The following is an 18,598-nucleotide window of genomic DNA, read 5'->3' as shown; positions in this document are numbered from 1 at the left end:
CCGTCGCCGCCGCCCCGAACGCCGCCGCCGTCCGTCGCCATCGCCGCGGCCGTACGTCTCTCTCTCGCTCCCGCACACACATACACACACATACATACACACACATACACACACACACACCGGCGCCCCCGCCCCGTACGCCGGCGCCCCCGCTCGTACGTACGGGGCGGCGGCGTACGGGGCCGCACACACACACACACGCATACACACACACACGCATACACACACACATACACACATACGTACACACATATACGTATATATACACACACATGCATACACACACATACACACACACATTTTTTTTACTTATTTTCTGTTTTTTAGAAAAGTTAATTAGATGATCGAATGTTAGATTAATGTCGAATGTTAGATGAATTAGCTAGCTAGATAGAAAAATTGTCGAACTAGAGATTAGAACTAGTTGAATAATTAATATAACTAGTTTATTTTTAGTAAGAAAATTTAGGTATATGAGATTAGAACTAGTGGAATAATTACTATAACTAGTTTATCTTTAGTGAGAAAATTTAGGTATATGAGATTAGAACTAGTTGAATAATTAATATAACTAGTTTATTTTAGTAAGAAAATTTAGGTATATGAGATTTGATGATCTAATTAAAATATTATTTGTTAATGAGTTTTTCTGTTTATTTAATTTTTTATATATTTTGAGTTTATATAAATGTTAGATTAATGTCGAATGTTAGATGAATTAGATAGAAAAGTTAAATATATAGTAATGTCAATTGAATATATAGTTAGATATATTAATGTCAAATGTTAGATGAATATATATTTGGCTAGATATAGGTGTTTAATGTTAGATGAATATATAGTTAGATATATTAATGTCATCTGACGACGAAAAAGATTTTATTTTGTGCGAACACTGTGAAGACCAGCGCGGCCTGTGCGACCAAAATTTCCTTGTTGATGGTAGGCGCTTCAGCATCAAGCTAGATGAGACATTCGAAGTTGATACAGTAAGTCACTTTGTCAATTATTATTTGAATGCAAAACTTATGCTTCATTTGCTTCAACTTATAATTTTATATTTTCACTATTCTACTAGCGCATCCCCTGCCATGCAAGAATTTTTGTCTTGGATAAGATAGGTTTTAGTGCTATAGATGATATGGAGGTAAAGAGAGTTTACTTGAGGACGGAGCATGGGTATACTTTCAACGTCAAATTATATAATGGAGACACATACACCCATTTTGAATGCAAAACTTGGCAAGCACTATGCAAGGCTTATGCATTTGAGCCTGATATGGTTATCACCTTTGATATTCGTCCGGAAGATGATATTAAAGGTAATATAGACATCTGGGTCGATGTGCAAACGCCTCCAGTTCTACCATTTGGTGAGTTTTTCTCAACCATGCATGCATATGTTTATGTCTTTCATACAGTTTATTCAAAAATAGTTGACAACTAATTTGTATTGTCAGCTTATTTCGGTTCAAGCAAACATGTCCGGCGCTTGGTACACAAGACCTACTACTGCCCCGGGGCTCAACTAAACTGCGAGTAGATAAGTCATTATGTTTCATGGTTTGAGGATCTTAATACTGTCAAGACAATTTTTTTTCCTAAACTTAGAAATGTTAGTACTCAAAACGTGCGACCAATGGTGATCGTATTGAACTACGGTCACATCTATAATCAAAAGATGGTAATATTTTAAATATTTGTCCTTAATTAGTGCATCTTTTGCATACATTATTTTTGAAGCTAAACTTTCATTGCTTAGTATATTAATTACTATACGATGTTGTTCAACAGGGACTTCCGATGACAGTTGTGCCTCAGTGGATCGAGACAAAAGGTCGCATGTCAATGGTTAGCTTACGACCAAGATTTCCGACATTGCACATGAGTGCATTCAGGATTTCTGAAAGCGAAGAATGCTTAATAGTGAAAGATTGGAGCAAAATTGTTAACGATCGCAGAGAAGTACTAGGGGGCAGTAAGGAGAAGCGCAACCCAAGATTAGGAAACAGATTCATCTACATGCTCCAGTATGATGAATCAGGAGAGCTATACATGTTCTATGCTATTCTACCTGAGAGGGAGCAGCAGGATCAGTAGCTACTAGTTCATGCTCTTAATTAGTACTTGTCTCATGTCCGTGTCCTGAACTTCGATCTTGGTGACGATTATGTTGAACTTGATGATATCTTTGCTTCTGTTACAAAGTGAATGTTTCCTCTTTAAGCTAGCCAGCGTTGATGATGATTAGATAGCTAGCGCGGTAATTACTATGATGATTAAATAGTGGTAATTAGACGACTACGATGATTTTTAGCTAGCTAGAGTTTATTTATTTATTAATATGCGATGATGATGATGATGATGATGACTACAACTCATTATAACGTAAAACAATCCTAAATTAAATTGATAACACAAATTTAATTGAAAAATACAAAATAAAACAAAAACCCACAACCATTTAGTACCGGTTGGTGTTACCAACCGGTACTAAAGGGCTCCCGGCCCCCGGAGCTGGCTCGTGCCACGTGGTTCCCCTTTAGCACCGGTTCGTGCTGAACCGGTACTAAAGGGGGGGGGCCTTTAGTGCCAAAAGGTTAGTGCCGGTTCCATAACCGGCACTAAAGGGCCTTACGAACCGGTGCTAATGGCCCGTTTTCTACTAGTGATGGAGGTGCTATGAGGCGCCTCAGTTATGGACGAGCACCGTGTCCTTATGAGCACGGTGATCGAGAAGGTTCAGTCCGCCAAGACTAGACTGAAGGAAGCCTGCAGCAACCTGTTGACAGGTTTCGAGGTAAGTGAGAGAGAAAAAAACCTATAGTCAGTAGCCCCTGAGACACTGTCCGGTGCTCGGTAAGAGGAACTGGACGGAGGATCAATCCTCTAGAGTAGGAGACTAACGTGATATGTGTGCATGAGCAGGCATCGCTGTTGGCCGCGACCTCGCATGCTGCCGAAGTTAGAGTGCGGCTGCAAGAGAAGCAAGGTAAGTAACGTCTTGCTGTATGTTCGGAAAGCGGAGACGTTGTGTATTGACTGTAATGTCGAAATGTATGCAGGGGCCGCGACCGAGGTCGAGGCCCTGAGGAAGGCCCTAGGCGTGGCCGAGGAGAAGGTTGTCCAGCAGCAAGCCGCCCGTAAGAAGCTCAAGGCCAGCGTCAAGGAAATCCAGCAGGAGCTCCAAGATGCAGTAAAAAAATGTGAGACCTTGGAGAATGATGTGTCGGCTAAGGAGGCCGAACTCACCAAGGCTCGTCAGGGCGCGGAAACCGCGCGGAATGAGGCCCAGGCCGTCATCCAGGAGATCACGGCGGGTAAGGCTTTTAAGATGCAAAGCAAGTATGCGGAGAGGCAGTACTTTTTACTAACTCGGATTCGGAGTTCCCCAGGAGCTTTTGTGGATTTAACACGCAGCGTATCGGACGCTACAGTGTTCTACCGAGTCGAAGGAGGAGGTTCTATGGAGAAGCTATTCTGGTCGCTGTATGCGACGCCGGAGCATCCCGTGTCCTTCACCGATCAGCTGAAGCAGCTGGTGGAGCTGCACAGGGTGGCCGAACTAGCCATGAAGGATTTGACAATCCGGCTATGGCCAGCCGAAGCTATACCCGGCAGCTACTTCGGACTCGTGAGGCGGCTGGTGGATGCCTGTCCGTGGTTGGACGTACTCAAGCGCTCTGCATGTATTGAAGGAGCCCGTATGGCCTTCGCTCGCTGGAAGATGTGGTGGGCGAAGATGAACGCTGTTGAAGCGGCCAGCGGGCAGTCGGAGGGCATGGAGCACAGCACACCCGAGAAATGTTTTGCGGATTTCATAGAAGGGTCTCGACTTGTGGCTGCTCAATGTTCGCATGACATTATTTTTGAATGAATACATTCGTGTTGTCATTTGCCTTGTATTATAAAGACAAAGCTTTATTGTGTAATGAAATTTCGTTATGCTTTAAATTGTTTCCTCCTGTGCGGCCGTGTTATATGCAATCTGAGGGTTGGCCAGTCGTCGGCTTCTGCGCACACGTAATTAGTACGGAGGTGTTCGGGATGGGATCTAAACAATCTTGATCCAATTATATGGTCCTCTGGGGAGTTGTTTAGCGCAACGAACAAGGCAATCAGACTATACGGCTTGAACGCCCTCACTTAGCCATAGGTGTTTTATAGTTAAGCAAGTGTGCAGCCCCTGGTCCAAGCCAGGGTGCTGTTAGCATCTGATCGGGGAGTACCGATCATTCGCGTAACGCGGAAGAAATCTCCAACGATTTTGTGCACCTCGAACAGCTGACCGGCTCTCGCCGTATCATGACAGTCAGTTTTTGGCATTCTCTACTGAGGTGCTCATCCGGTCAAAGCCGGGGCACAATCGCAGTAGTTCTCTCTTTACTACCCTAGCCGATAGAGCAGAACATAGGGTACCATGCACAGGACCCGGGCAACCCAACTATTGACCAAAGACATGATTCGGAGCCAATACATATAATGCTAAATTCGGGGTGCCAAACTTATCTATAAGAAGTGTTCGGACTTTGCTGCCGTATTATGGGGCGGTGGTGAGCCCCTGGCGAGTATGAGACGTACCAAAGTGTACGGATGCAATTGATAAGCAAATCGAAATAAAATGATTTAAGAAGCGAAAGCCACAGAAACTGGGCCGCAAACCATTTTCATTATAACAGTATGGATACGTCAAGGCATATCTTGTACAAATGGTGTGATAAGCATCCTGGCTATTTGACATGCCGGAATAAAGAGGGCGCAGCATGCGGGTCCTGAGAAATAAGTAAAAAATACTGTCAAGAATAGCGTATAAAGTTTACCCTACATACCTATGCTGCTTGTCATCTTTGTATGCCGATCCTTAAAAGGTACTGCTCAGCAGGCCCGTTGGAAAAGGAACCTGGAAAAAAAAGGAAAGTTGAAAAGTATGTGTGAGTCCGGGGCCAGTCAAGCCGAACTGAAGATCCCGGGTTAGCTTCTGCCTCCGTCGATGTCCATGGGATTTTGAGTGTGTAATTATGTATGTGTGGTATGAATACAACGTCTTCATTGGGACGGTGGCCAGATTGCTAATCGAGCTCTTTATGAGCCACGCTGTCCTGCTGTAGAGTAGTCCGGAACCTCTTGATGGTGTCCAGGGGCTTGGCAGCCGCACTATGGTGCTGCTTGAGAAGGCCGCAATGTACCTCTGCTGCTAGGGCCGCGGTGTGCTCCTCTGTTCGGAGGGAGTATTCCGTATCGCCGTTGACTGTTATGACGCCGCGTGGACGGGGCATTTTGAGCTTGAGATAAGCGTAGTGTGGCACTGTGTTGAATCTAGCAAACGCTATTCGTCCGAGCAGTGCGTGGTAGCCGCTGCGGAACGGCACGATGTCGAAGATTAACTCCTCACTTCGGAAGTTGTCCAGAGAACCGAAGACCACTTCCAGCATGATTGAGCCCGTACAGCGGGCCTCTATGCCTGGAATGACTCCTTTAAAGGTAGTTTTTGTTTGTTTGATTCGTGATGGGTCGATGCACATCTTCCGCACTGTATCCTGATAGAGCAGGTTAAGGCTCCTGCCACCATCCATTAGGACTCGTGTCAGGTGAAATCCATCGATAATTGGGTCGAGGACCAGTGCGGCTGAACCGCCATGGCGGATACTAGTTGGGTGGTCTCGGCGATCAAAGGTGATCGGGAATGATGACCACGAATTGAATTTTTGGGCGACTGGCTCTACCGCGTAGACGTCCCTAAGCGCTCGCTCACGCTCCCTTTTGGGGATGTGTGTAGTGTATATCATGTTTACCGTCTTGACTTGAGGGGAAATTTCTTCTGCCCCCCTGTGTTAGTCTACCGGGGCTCTGCGTCTTCGTCCTCACTTTGTGATCCCTTTTTCTTTATATTCGGCATTTAACTTGCCAGCCTACTTGAAGACCCAACAATCCCTGTTGGTATGATTGGCTTGTTTGTCCGGGGTGCCGTGAATCTGGCACGGACGGTCAAGTATGCGGTCCAGGCTGGAAGGTCCTTCATTGTTTCGTTTGTAGGGCTCCTTCGTTGGCCAGACTTGGAGCCAGTGAATCCGGCATTGACTGTGGTGTCATCGGTGTTGTTGCCATTGCTTCGGCGATTATGTTTATTGCGCTGAAGCTTGCCGGTGCTGTTTTTTTTCCTCGGAGGGGCCTGTCTCGCTGGCTGTGTTGTTACTATGAGCCAGCCAACTGTCCTCACCACCGCAAAAGCGGGTCATGAGCGCCGTGAGGGCCGCCATGGACTTCAGCTTTTCTTGGCCGAGGTGGCGTGCTAGCCATTCGTCACGGATGCTGTGTTTGAAAGCTGCTAAGGCCTCAGTGTCCAGACAGTCAACAATCTGGTTCTTTTTGGTTAGGATACTAGTCCAGAATTTTCTGGCTGATTCTCCAGATTGTTGAACTATGTGGCTTAAGTCATCGGCATCTGGTGGACGGACATAAGTTCCTTGGAAGTTATCGAGGAAGGCCTCTTCTATGTCCTCCCAGCTGCCAATAGAATTTTCAGGCAGGCTATTAAGCCAGTGCCAAGCTGGCCCTTTATGTTTGAGTGGGAGGTATTTGATGGCGTAGAGGTCATCTCCTTGAACCATGTGGATATGGAGGATAAAATCCTCGATCCATACCGCAAGGTCGGTTGTGCCGTCGTATGATTCCATGTTGACAGGCTTGAACCCCTCGGGGAATTCGTGATCCAGCACCTCGTCTGTGAAGCAGAGAGGGTGTGCGGCGCCTCTATAGCGGGCCGCGTCGCGGCGGAGCTCTGATGGAGTCAGTCTGCGTTATTCAATCCGGGCGTGGTTAGGTTTCTCACGTCCGGGTAGGTAGTCGTCTTCGTACCTCGAGGAACGTCCTCACGATCCGTAGATCGATCTTGTATGTCCTGCTCTACTGTCCAGGGTCTGTCGGAGGTCATACGTGTGACCCCGAACTCTTCTGTCTTTATTTTTGCGGGGCGGTTGGGCAGGCTGCTATTCGGCTTGAGTTGCCGCTTTATCCCGACCGCTTGGTGGCCGGTCGGCCGCCCTCTCTCGACCACGTGGTGGTCGTTCCACATTACGTGAGGGAGATGTGTGCTCCGGTGCCTCCTCATCGAATTGAGGTAGCAGTCTGCGTTTCGGGTAGCTCTTGGATGGCGCTTGAGGCCGTATTCTTCTGCTGTCAAGACGTCAGTCCATCTGTCGACGAGCAAATCTTGTTCAGCTTGAAGCTACTGCTGTTTCTTTTTCAGGCTCCTTGCAGTGGCTTTGAGTTGAATCTTAAAGCACTCCTGCTCCAGGGGGTCCTCAGGCACGATGAAATCTTCGTTGCCGAGGCTTGTCTCCTCTTCGGAGGGTGGACAGTAACTATCGTCCCCCGAGTCATCTTCTATGGCCTGCTCATCAGGGCTGTCTTGCATGTCGTCATGTTCTTCCTGTTCGGATGCTGCGCCGACAGGGTCTTCATTGTTTTCAGCGTTGCCCGGAGTGCTATTCTCTCCAGTACCGGTGTTGTTGTATTTTGAGCGGCGAGGTTTAGAATGGCGTTTGGGGCGCCTGCGCTTGGACTGCGTCTCAGGAGGTTTATCCTTATCTGGCTCTTCTTTGTCGTTGTCAGATCCTTTAGGTGTATCGACCATGTACATGTCGTACGAGGAGGTGGCCATCCAACGTCCAGTGAATGGCGGGTTTGGGGCCTCCTCTTCTCCAGCATCGTTGTCCATACCATCGATGTCTTCGGAGTCGTAATCGAGGTCGTCCGTTAGTTCTTCGACAATGGCGATGAAGTGGTGTTGACACACGAACACGTCACGTGTACCCTCGACGCCGGGGGTGATGCACCGCAGCTCACGTCGAAGGATACCCGACCGACAGCGCGATACGCAAGACAGTCGGCGGGCGCTTTTTGCAGACCCGAAACCTCGCGCACCCGGGAGGGACCCCGTCAGGGATTACGGCGGCTATGGGCTGCCCTAGGTCGATTCGCTCGCCCCTAGATCCTCGGGATTCGCAGCTCTCAAACACGAAGAACAGCAAAGAACGAGAGAGAAAAACGGTGGAGAGATAAAACGTAGGCTGAAAAAGTAGTATATTGATTTGTTCGATTGTGTGTTGTTTTAATCGGCCGTCACCCTCAACATATATAAGAGGCGGCTGGAGTTCCCGTACAAGCAAAGGATTTATCTAGGCTTTCCTTACAAGAAAATTACATCAATTCACGTCCAAAACCCTAGTCAAATTCGGACTAATTTTATCCAAACTTTCCAAAACTGTTCGGTTTAAACTGGCTGCACTTTGAGGGTCCTTTTTGTGGTGACAAAAGACCTCGGATGGAAAAGAGCACAAAAGCAATCTTGACTTTTTTGACGAGACGAACATCTTTCATGTTGAACGTTTTTTCATCAGAGGTCATCTCGAGGGTCAAATCGCTTGCGCAAAACAGCTAATTATTCACGCAACTCATCAGACATACCCACATGTGTCTGGTTCCGGGCGTCATATTTTTGCTTGCTGGAGGGTCTCGTTGTGCGGGCTCTAACTTTTGCATATGACCATGGATTGAGACGATCTTTATAACAAAACCGATCGTTTTGACGAGACGAAGATAACTCGTGTAGAAACCTTTCTCTTATGAGGCCATCTTCGGAGTGTAATCAGCCGAATAGTGTTCTGGATAGTAAATCTCAGTACTTCAAACACAACTTCGGCCTTAGAGATGAGACCGGATGGTGATGGCCCAAATATCGAAGTTTATCCTTTTGATGACACGAAACTCTCTCAGTTTGAGAACTTTTCCATTTGAGGCTATCTTAATAACCTTTTGAGCTCATCTTCAACTTCTGGTCGATTGACTCTGACAGCCTCCACCCCGGCAAGCTTTCCATCTCGGCAAGCTTTTCATACTGGCAAAGTTTCTACCCGGCAAGCTTTCACACCGACAAGGTTTCACCCCGGCAAGGTTTCCACCCGGCAAGGTTTCCACCCCGGCAAGCTCACAACGGCAAGCTTCCACGCCGGTGAGTTCTGCGTCGGAAAGTTTCCACGCCAGTAAGGCCTCCATCTTGGCAAGCTTTTCATGCCAGCAAAGTCTCTATCCTGGCAAGCTTCATTCAGCCGGCAAAGGTCGAATGAATCATGCAACCCATCAGACATGTGTCTGGTACCTCGCGCCATATCATTGCAATCTGTATCTTGCCAAAATCAGGTGTCAACAAGTGGGTGGTGGGTGGGAAGCGAAATTCCTCGTCGTCCGCCTCTAGCTCGAACCGGATATAGTTCGGCTGTGAGTCCTTCTCCAAGGAGAAGTTTTGTAAAGAGTTTAGCACGTCGCCCAATGGTGAATGCTGGAAGATGTCTGTGGCGCTGAACTCAAAGATCGATAACCGATGAAGCTCGGAGTTCGCGGGCGCGAGTGGTTCGGAACTTGCAGCCAGATACGAGTCCAACGTTCCGTTAACACAGATGTTGTATGAGGCTGAGTCTGCGTGCGGCTCCAACGCTGCGGACTTTATGGCCTCGAATGGCGCAATCTCCTCCGGCTTTATGGTCGTTGAAGCAACAGGAACCATCTCCTAGATGTGATCCGATGACAGATTTAAGTCATGTTCATCGGGGCGAGCGATCGCCGCGGTCTCAAATTCGGTGAAGACCAAATCTCCACGGATGTCCGCGGCGTAATTCAAGCTTCCGAATCTGACCTGACGGCCAGGGGCGTAGCTATCGATCTGCTCCAGATGGCCAAGGGAGTTGGCCCATAGTGCGAAGCCTCCGAATACGAAGATCTGTCCGGGGAGGAAGGTTTTTCCCTAGACAACGTCATTACTGATGATCGAAGGGGCCATCGAACCTTTCATCGAAGACACAGTGGAACTCTCAATGAAAGCACCAATGTCGGTGTCAAAACCGGCGGATCTCGGGTAGGGGGTCCCGAACTGTGCATCTAGGATCGATGGTAACAGGAGACGGGGGACACAATGTTTACCCAGGTTCGGGCCCTCTCTATGGAGGTAATACCCTACTTCCTGCTTGATTGATCTTGATGAATATGAGTGTTATAAGAGTTGATCTACCACGAGATCGTAATGGCTAAACCCTAGAAGTCTAGCCTATGAGTATATGGTAATGAATCTGTCCTATCCGGACTATGCTCTCCGGTTTATATAGACACCGGAGAGATCTAGGGTTACAGGAGGTCGGTTACATAAGAGGGAATCTTCATAGTCGGTCGCCTAGCTTGCCTTCCACGCCAAGGAGAGTCCAATCCGGACACGGGTATTGTCTTCAGTCTTCGTGTCTTCACAGCCCATCAGTCCGGGCCATGGATAACGGGCCGAACGCCCAAGGACCCCTTAGTCCAGGACTCCCTCAGGACCCAAGGACTGTTAGAATCCAATATCCAAAAGTCTTCCGTCGGCAACAACTATGCGGGTGGAGGTGAGGTGAGGGAAGCTACCCGATGGGAAGAAATTTGTTAACTAGGATATTCCTATACAATGTTAATTACAAAGATTACTCTCCTGAAGGAGCAGAATTACTGTGATCTTCCGACTCTAAATACATTGTCATTTGTTAACAGTTATTTTTGTCACATTTCCTTTTAGAAATTCGTGCATGAGGGGGCTAAACAAAAAAAGGGCCTGGTCCAGCACAAATCAGATACTGGTAACGGCGCTGTCAGACATGAGCAATAAACATAAAACTTCAGCCTACTGAACTATGGATATTTTACAGACTCAACGCAACAATGCCGCACAAAATTCCAGGCGATACATTTTCCAGGTACATAATTGCGAGAACAGGCACCTTAATACGGAACATGCAAAACAAATCAAAAATGGATAAGATTCTAGGGTACTTATCAAGTTTAAACAAAGATGGAAAAAGAACAGCCACAACTTCATGGTTCTAACTTCAGGAAAAAAGGCCAAAGAAGAATAAAGTATCACAGCAATGTGTGAATTCATATTCAGGGGAAAAAGATAGGCGCCGTAGTTACTCGAACAGATAAACACCCATATACTAGGAAAAAAGAACAAACAACAGAAGTGCTGCTGAATGAACTCCACAAGCACACCCGTATATTTTCTTAGTTTCCCCACTGCAAAAAATAACTTCCATGTTCTCAAATGGAAGCGTTATATTTGAGACTCTAAAAAATGAATGACTGACATAGTCTGTAAGTGAAGATGACAAACTGGGTCCTAGAAGTACATATATGACACATGAGAGTAAAAAAATGGAAAAGGCACCTCTGTCTCCTGCCTATACATATCTATATATATGAGCTAGAAGTACATGTATGTACAGACTCTAAATTAAAAAACTGAATGCTAGCTGATACATTCAGATTTATAAACAAAACAAACAAACAAAAAGTCTAGATTGCAATATGGGTGCTATGTGCTACATACAGTTCCACAAACAGGAATCTAAAAAAGATGAGCATATAGATACTATTCAAAATAACAGCAGGCTCTGTAACTAATATAATTACTATTCAGCAGCTATATGTAGATGCACAACTACATACAGGGCAGGATCTATACCTAGGGACACAAGCAAAAAACATTTAATTTCTCTCTAAAAAGAGGGAAAACTTTGTTTTTGCCACTCTAGTTTTTGCCCACTTTGCTTATGCCAGACATTTCACTTTTGCCACTCTTACCTTTTGACAATATATCACTTTTTCCATTCCGTGGCAAAAGCAAAATTTTCAGAGTGGCAATTGTGATACATTGTCGAAAGTTAAGAGTGGCAAAAGTGTAATAAATAATTATCGTTTTTGCCATGGAATGGAATTTGTGATGTATTGTCAAAAGCCACGAGTGGCAAAAGTGATATGTCAAATTCTAGAGTGGCATAAGCAAAGTTTTCTCCTAAAAAAACGTGTGCAGTCCACACTCAAAAACATTCCTCCTAAGGTAGGTCGCTCGTATAACCCCCCCCCCCCCAGGTTAATGATGAACTAACTCAAGACAAACAAACAACAGAGGAACAAACCCTAGAATGCAAAAACAAATCAAAAAAAGGACAAGAAAAGGAGTCGAACACTCACTCCGCTGGCCTCCCCTGACATGTCTCTCGCTAGAAACCCACCAAGTCGTTCCACGCTTAGCTTGAAATCAGATGTGAGAGCACGGTTCTCGGGGAGAAACAACCGATGGGAAGGGGAAGAGAGCCGAGGAGAGTGACAACAGCAGCACGGATGGACCTTTATTAGCATAGGGTTAGACCGTTCGCATTCTAAAGCACGACCCAAAACAAACAAACAAAATGCGGAGGCCCAGCCCACAACAAAACAACTCGCTCCCCCGTGTGTCGCTCCCGGCCCGACAAACAAAACAACTCGCCCCCCAGGACGAAACACAAATCGTGGAGCGGGTCGATCGGACGCTCAGAAAAGTGAATTAGACCAATTTGTTTCTCTGCTGAATGAGTTTTAACAAATCCGAACAATAATAATGTAAGCACCTTTTTTATTTCTTTCATGTTTTCTCCTCCTTAATTTGTTCGTGTCCACAAGGGAGGCTCATTTTCTTTCCTTGGTTACATAATGTGATGATGATGTAGAAAGTTGACAGTCTTAGCAAGCTGCCCGATCACCTACTACTCAACATATTGGAGAGGGTTGAAACGCTAGATGCCTTGAGAGCCTGCATCCTGTCTAAGAGGATTCTCAAGCTTCCCCCCATGCTTTCGCTGCTTGATATAGATATTGGTTCCCTTACGCGTTACCTCAAGCCCGATGTCGACACTTTTAATCGTATTTTTCACTACAACATTGTTGTGGCTGCTATCACGGACAAGTTTTTTTTTTGAAAAATGGAAGCGTACCCCTGGCTCTGCATCATGATGATGGATGCAGCTATCTTATTAAAAGTTTGCAAAGTACCACAAAGTCGTTAAAGTATTACAGCTTGCAAGTGGAGCAAAAATAAAAAATCAAAGTTCATGCTAACAATCACAACCGGAATGGCAATAAGAAGGATAAGCTCCCTAGACTCCTATCATGTTATGCGAGCGCCATCCGAACCGGTTGAATTTAGCCCATGCTAACATCTCCCACTGCTTGCACCCAGTAACCAAAGGCTCCCAGGATTCCATAGGAGTGAGTAAGGACCACGTACGGATCTAAGCTGTAGCTCTGAAGATGACCTGCAAGAAAGTTAAATTGTGTTGTTTGTTAAATATCAAATCATTGCTGCAATTCCATATAGCCCACAAAAGCGCACATATTCCAATCCGAATATGAGCCACAGTAGTATGTTCAACCCCATTTAACCACATTCCAAACAACGATGCAATGTCAACTGGAGGAATAATGTTGAAGGCTATATGAATCGTTCTCCGAAGCAATTTGGCGAGTGGGCATTCAAGAAATAAATGTTGTATTGTTTCATCATGATCACAAAAGCAACATCATGGACTACCTACCCAGCTCCTCTTGATTAAGTTGTCCTTTGTAAGAATTACTTGTTTGTGGACAAACCACATAAAGATCTTAATGCGCAAAGGAACCTTAATCTTCCAAATATGCAACGATCTCGAGATTGGGCCAGAATTAATCAAATCCATATAAAAAGATACTTATATCTCGAGATTCGACTGTAGATACTTATTATGCAAAATCTGTGCCCACATGCCCTCCGGCTTTGTCTCTAATCTATAGAGCCATTTTCTCATAAGACATTTGTTCTTGATTTCTAAGTTCTCAATACCGAGACCGCCCTGGTCTTCTGGTCGGCAAATAATGTCCCATTGTGTGGACGGTATTTCCTCTTGGCCTCATCTACCTGCCAGAAGTACCGAGATCTGAAGAAATCAAGTCATTTCCGTACCCCTTTCAGAATTTCAAAGAACGATAATAGGAACATTGAAATACTAGTCAGTACTGAGTTAATCAACACTATCCGGCCTCCATAAGACATAAGCTTACCCTTCCAGCAGCTAAGATTTTTTTCTATTCGATCTTCGATACATTTCCATTCTTTATTAGATAACTTACAGTGGTGAATTGGTATGCCCAAATAATTAAATGGTAAAGAACTCAATTCACATCCAAACAATTGTCTATATGTGTCTTGTTCTTCTTTGGCCTTCCCGAAGTAGAACAACTCACTTTTGTGGAAGTTTATCTTTAAACCAGACAATTATGCGAAGAGACATAGTATAAGTTTCATATTACGCGCCTTAGCAATGTCATGTTCCATGAATAAGATACTGTTGTCAGCATACTGTAGAATGGATACTCCTCCATCAACCAGATGAGGAACTAACCCCTCCACTTGCCCATGCTGCTTGGCCCTGCCAATAAGAATGGCCAACATATCGGCCACTATATTAAACAAGAGAGGAGACATGGAATCTCCTTGTCTCAAACCCTTGTGTGTCTGAAAATAATGACCGATATCATCGTTAACCTTGATTCCGACACTACCCTTCTGGACTTGAGAACCCACTTGGTTCCGCCAGACCTCAGTAAATCTTTTCATGTGCATTGCCTGCTGTAGGAAAGGCAATTTAACTTTATCATACACCTTCTCTAAATCCACTTTGAAGATAACCCCATCTAGCTTCTTCGAATGAATTTCATGTAGCATTTCATGCAAAACGACCACCCCTTCAAGTAAATGTCGCCCTGGCATGAATGCTGTTTGGCTCGGTTGTACCACTGAATGCACGATCTGTGTCAATCTATTGGTACCCACCCTTGTGAAGATTTTGAAACTCACGTTAAGAAGACAAATTGGCCTGAATTGTTCAATCCGAATTGCCTCTTCTTTCTTAGGGAATAGCGTAATCATGCCAAAGTTAAGATGAAACAACTCTAAATGACCATTAAAGAAATCATGAAATATAGGCATAAGATCATCCTTAATAATATGCCAACATTTCTTATAGAATTCAGTAGGAAACCCATCTGGTCCTGGTGCTTTATTCGATTTCATTTGTGAGATTGCATCTAGAATCTCCTTCTCCGTAAACAGAGCAGCTAAAATACCATTCTCTTCTACCTGGAGCTGAGGAATATCTCCAATTACAGATTTGTCTAGGGCCACCGTACTTGCTTCCGGATGGCCAAACAGTTGTTTATAGTAGTTAGAGATATAAGCTTTTAGGTTCTCATGCCCCATAATTATCCCCTCGTCTTGTTCAAGATGAATGATTTTCTTCTTCCTATGTTTGCCATTCGCAATCATATGGAAAAATTGTTTATTGTTATCCCCTTGGACAACCTTAAGCACTTTGGCCTGCAGTGCTCAGTTGAGCTCCTCTTCTCTAAGAAGAGCTCATAGGCCTTGCTCAGCTTCGGACTTGGAGCTTTGCTCATTCACCGTAAGCAGGTTACTTTCAGCTTTTAAATCTAAAGCTTCGATCAAACGAGTAAGTCGCTCTTTTTCTTTTTTGTAAAGCCCACTTTCGTTTCTAGCCCAAGCTCGCAAAAACTGTCTCAAATGTCGGATCTTATTTTGCCATCTCTCAAGACTAGTGCTTCCACTAACAGGAATTGCCCATTCGCGTGCGATGATCTCCAAGAAGTTTTCTTTCTTGAACCAACTAAGTTTGAAAGAGAAAGCATTCTTCTTCGCAACGTGCGTAGCCTCTCCCGAGTCTACAAGCAGTGGTGTATGGTCCGAGATTGCTCTTTGCATCGCATGAACCGACACCAAAGGATATTTTTGTTCCCACTCCACACAAGCAAGTACCCTATCCAACTTCTCATAAGTCGGAGTGGGCAACGAGTTGGCCCCAGTAAATTGTCTACCGATGAGTTCAATTTCTCTCAAATTAAGAATCCCGAGATCCCCATCCGCGAGCAGAGGGTCAGGTTCTGTTTGAGGCAAGATGAATGTCTGTCCATCAGCCAAGCCGTCGGCCGCACCATGGCGACCCAAAAGAAGATCGACGTCGCTGAGTTTGTGGTCCTCACGAAGAAGACTTCTTGGAGACGCACTCAACATGATCTCCTCTCCTTTCCCAAGCGGTTCAATACTTGGCTTGGTGATTGCCCACTTGTGTTTACTGGTCTCACGCAGCTGTGGCTGCGCAATTTGAGGTTTGGTGAACCGGACATCCACAACATCCTCAGCACCTGCAAGCGCTTGGAATCTCTGCATCTCACCCATTGTGATGCAGGGGTCCGCTGCGTGCTTCAAGTACAACATGCTCAACCTATTGCGCTCCGCATCGACTATGGGGAATTTGAAGCCATCCAACTCAACTGTCTACCAAAACTCCAACGTGTCAAATATGTTGGTTGGTCTTACCAAGAAGATCCCCTGATTTTTCTTCTGTCCCGCAGCTTTCAAAGCTAATCCTTGGAAAAGTTGGTGTTAGTTCGACTAATAATATTTAGTTAAGTCAGCTCCTTGCTAATGTACCTTGGATAAGCGACCTACGTCTGGATTTTCAAAGTGAAAAGGTACTCACTAGTCGTCCATATATGTCTCATTCCTTTTTATATATGCTTATAATAGTAATATTAATAACTTAACGAAGTCCCTTTTCTAGCTCTTGAGGGTGTAATGTAATTTTTTTGCAGTTTGTACACAATTATAATTTGCTTCTGCTGTGCCAGATTTGGGTTCTACCTGAGTGCCCCAAACCGCTTGCACCTGTGCTTGGCAAGCTACAGATTGCGAATCTGGATAATCTTCCTCAAGAATGCAATATTGATTGGACCATGTTCATTCTTGAAGATGCAAGCTCCCTAAAGGAGCTATGCATCACGGTGTGGGATCATTGGTGTGAAATGGAGACAAAAAAGGATGTTCGAAGGAAAAAGGGTTACTGTGAGAAAGAAAACGTGGAGTGGCAACCATCCGCTGTTCATTTTAAGCACAAGAATCTGGTTAAGCTCACCATCTATGGCTTCCAACCTAAGGAGAACTTTGTGCAATACATAAGGCGGGTCATGGAAATTACGGTGAACATGAAGGAGATATATCTGCATGACTGACGGGTGTGCGAGGACTGCGGGGACTTGGATCCCAATATCAAGGTCTGTCCTTCTCGATATCCATGGACCACTGAGGAGAAGGATATGTTGAGGGAGGAGATTACTAAGGAGTTCCCGATGGCTTCGCCTGATGTGATTCACTTCAGGTCCTAATTAATAATTGAAGAATAAAATCTAGAGTCCATGTAATCATTCATGGCATATGTAGTCTTATTTGTCAGAGTGCTATGTAGCTGCAAGGAGCTTCTGTGCTCCCTCCATAATTAAGTAGTCACTGCATTTGTTGATGCATACCAAGTACTTTTTTACTTGTGGTTGACATAGACATACCTCAAGCAGGTATCCAATGTTGAGATGCATTATTACTTATTAGCCTGACATATCCAGTATATGTGACTAGAATGTTCAAATGGTAGAAATGTTTGCTTAAAGTGCGCTGCAAAATATAAACTTTCTTGCTTTTGATCAAGTTCTCTCAATTTAGTAAGTGGTAAAGATTAAATTTAGGTCTGCATAAGGGAACTCTTATCGACTAAGTAATGTTAATTGCATGCATGGAAATTTTTGTTTTGTTTGTTTCCTAAAGGTCTGTTGTTGTGCTCACCTTAAGTGCCACAGCCAAGGTGGATTTGCATGTTGAGGCGCTTCTGCTGCCACCCCTGAGGTGCTCGGCATTTTGCCTCTAGAACTAGGACTAGAACTAGAAGTGATTGTTTGTCTGGGGCGCACCGTGGTTTTGGTCGACCTTGAATTGTTGACTAGGTTGTTTTCGTGGTCTATTTTTTCAGGAGCTCCAGCGCCACCATCTTGCAAATCATCGGAAGGTGGGTGTTTTGTTCTCATTCTGTTTGTAAAATCTGATTTCATATGTGGAATTTTTCCAGTAGTACTTCCTTCACCCATAGCATCTGTCATACCTTGATAACTTTCATTCAGAACATAGTTCTTCTTGCTTCAAAAAATGATAATACTGCAGCACAGTAACATGTTTACGGGCTGATGAAGAAGAAGAAACTCACCTAGGATTTTGATGCCAACATGAAAACCTGGATCACAATATGGAAACGACAGTGGATACTAAAGAGGCATAAGTGATGGATTCAAATAGGATATATGCTCTAGCTCTCTAGAAGTATCTTCAGCTATAAGATCAAATTTATGACATTGAGGCGTCAATTCATCAACAATGAGAGCAGCAACTTCAGAGACAGTAGGACCAGAATATCTATTCCCATGAGCTGCATCTTCAGGTCCAAAAAACTGAATGTAGTTCAAATTTGAATTATGCACATAAATCCATTCAAAACTCAGTTAATGCATAAAAATGTCAAAACGAACCCTGAAAAATCACAAAAATTGATACAACACTCCTGTTGTTCTACGTTGACACAAGAAAAAAATTGAAAGCAATAAGAGGCAATGGATATCGTTTCGTCCCCAATTGTGGTACGTTCCCTAGCGAAACCATCATGCTTGTTGTGAGAAGCTCTGGTTTGTGAGAACCATATACCCAAACCTGCCCCAAATGGGACAAAAAATTTACCATGGCATGTTGATGTCGCTCCATGATAGCATGCCAAGTTTCATGAATTTCAGACGATTTTTGGTTTTACTAGAATTTTAAAACCAGGCATCTCAATGTTTT

General features: G+C 44.7%; 1 pseudogene; it reads left to right on the top strand.

Moving 5' to 3' along the window:
• LOC125506631 overlaps positions 1-17,121 on the top strand; it is a 47,079-nt pseudogene extending 29,958 nt beyond the window's left edge.
• The last annotated feature ends 1,477 nt before the right edge of the window (positions 17,122-18,598 follow it).

This window comes from Triticum urartu, chromosome 5 (genome assembly GCF_003073215.2).
Source record: "Triticum urartu cultivar G1812 chromosome 5, Tu2.1, whole genome shotgun sequence".
In the NCBI taxonomy this organism is placed as follows: domain Eukaryota; kingdom Viridiplantae; phylum Streptophyta; class Magnoliopsida; order Poales; family Poaceae; genus Triticum; species Triticum urartu.
Note: the sequence above shows the minus strand (reverse complement) of the source record. Positions and strands in the feature narration are given on the sequence as shown.